This window comes from Eptatretus burgeri, chromosome 11 (genome assembly GCF_056783735.1).
Source record: "Eptatretus burgeri isolate ZD-2024b chromosome 11, Ebu_testis_v1, whole genome shotgun sequence".
NCBI lineage: Eukaryota > Metazoa > Chordata > Myxini > Myxiniformes > Myxinidae > Eptatretus > Eptatretus burgeri.
In genome coordinates this window covers 61,718,914-61,721,345 of record NC_140971.1, presented here as the reverse complement: position 1 = coordinate 61,721,345, position 2,432 = coordinate 61,718,914, and the positions used below count along the sequence as shown (strand labels likewise).

General features: G+C 40.3%; 1 pseudogene; it reads right to left on the bottom strand.

Annotated features, from left to right (window-relative positions):
* Positions 1–1,011: 1,011 nt before the first annotated feature.
* On the bottom strand, positions 1,012–2,432 carry LOC147017210 (zinc finger BED domain-containing protein 5-like; annotated as a pseudogene).

The following is a 2,432-nucleotide window of genomic DNA, read 5'->3' as shown; positions in this document are numbered from 1 at the left end:
TCGAAAACATTGTTGGGTTCCCCTTTTATGAACACCATTTTTATATACCAATTCCCAAAACCGCTGGGAACACGTCTTTATATGGCAGTTGTAAGCTAGAAACACGTTCATTTATTTTTTTTGCCGACTGGAAGACGTCATTGGAATACGTCTACATACGTCGATGTGTGTTGGGACTACGTAAAGAATTGGTTCAAAGCACGTCAAACATAAGTTAGAAATAAGTTTCGCGTAAAAAAGACATTACCGCGACGTGTTTCGACTTATGAGTAGCTTATAAAGTAGCCTTTGTGGACGTGTGTAAGCATCCGCATATCGTGTGTACAACTTATCCCCATCGCATGCGGAACGTGTGTCATACGCCGAGTACGTCGTAAAATTTTGAACATGTTTAAAATTTCTTGACGTACTCTACTTACTACGACGTATGATAGCGTACTTTAGCGTTCTACTCACGTATACCAAACTTACTCATACCGTATTTGACGTGCCCCAACGTTTTAGACACATTTTTCTTAGGTCGGCATACGCTGGCAAGATCGCCAAGGTGTGACCGCGATGTTGTCACTTCCATTTCTACGGCAGTTATGATTCGAATCGTTGTGCGTCAGCCTTTTAATAGGCTACGTCACGACATCGTTGGCGATGCGTGCAACGCACTATGCCGAAGTTAGACTATCGTTGGGCATCGGTTGTGTCGGCCGACAACAGGTTCAGCATTCGTTGGTATAAGTTATCTAAAACACAACGAAACGTTCTGTGTCCGTTACCAATGCGTTATACATAAGACCAAGTCGCTATGAATACGTCCGAATCTTTAAAAAAAAACATCAAAAGTTCAACGTAAGCCAGCGTTTTACATAAATTTTAATACGTTGCCATCGCTGGCTAAAACGTCAAGGTGTGACTGGGCCTTAACAGACTAAAGTTACTGAAGCATACTTCAACAAATAAAAAGTTCAATAGGATGCCAGGATATTGTAATTCATTTTATTCTGATGAAGATTACAGTCAATGAGAAACCTGTGATTGCTTTTTCTTCGACAATTCTTGGATACACGGAGGAGTGCTTGAAAGTGCACAACGCGGGTCATTTTCAACCTCCAATCTACTTCGTTGCTTCGTTTTCATTTGCAACAGAGTTGAAAAGCCTGACTCACAAAGATATGTCGACACAAATGGAAGCAATGCATGGATAGCTCTTTCTGCCACTTTTGGGTAGGAATCGCACATCAAGGGCCAACGTTCTGTGATTGATTTCTCATCGAACATATCTCTTGCTCCCGAATCAGTCTTCAGCTCCAGAAATTCATCTTCACAATCATCAGGAACATTTTCAACTGACAATTTAAATGGATTTCGGACTAAATCCAACTCATCACTGATTTCAGGAAAATATCGGCTGAATTCATTTTCCAGTGCTGCCAAATGCTGCAAAATTTCATTTTTTGCAAGTTCTGGAAACACTTGGTCTTCACCACAAGCAACAAAAATTGATGACAGTTTCTCAAACATTGCAGCATTTTTGATCTTAACCTTTCTCTTCCAATTTTCTAGCTTGCTCATGAAAGCTTTCAAGGAATCCATGTATTTTATGATGTTTGTGTTCCTTCCTTGCATCTAAAGATTCAGTTTATTCAGCTGCTCAGAAATGTCAACCAGATAGGCAAGGCGCATGATCCATTCCTCATCATCCAGCCTGGCAAATAATTCCATCTTACCCTGAACTTCAAAAAATAATTTGAGCTCATCTCTAAGCTCAAATACTCGCTCAGTTACATTTCCTTTTGAAAGCCATCGAAAATTTGTGTGGAAAAGAAGCAAATGATGGCCTGCATCCATGTCAATACATAACTGCTTTAAAAGTCGTGAGTTGAGAGCTCCTCCTTTGACAAAATTCACAATTTGAATTGTTTGATCCAAAACCTTCCCGAGTGGAGCTGGAAGTGTTTTTTTTATGCCAGTGCCTGACGATGGATCATACAATGAATGCCTTTCACGTTTGGAGCTCGCTTTTTCACACAAACTTGAAATCCAGATTTTGTCCCCAACATAGCTGGTGCTCCATCTGTACAGCACCCACAGACATTATCCCACAAAAGATTTTCTGATCCAAAGAAAGATGAAACCTTTTCCAAAATATCTGAGGCCTTGGGAGTTGTTTCAAGAGGAGAACAGAAGAGAAACTCCTCTTTAAATGAACCCGAGTTAACATATCTTGCAAACACCAGCAACTGGGAACACGATGCCACATCAGTCGATTCATCAAGTTGAATTGAAAATAAGCCAAATGCTGCAGACTTGATCTCCTGCACAACTTTATCCTTGATGTCAATGGCTATGTTGCTGATCCTTCTTTGAACAGTATTGTTTGATAATGAAACTGCTGCAAGTTTTTTCTCCAATCCACTTCTCAACACAATTTCCACCAT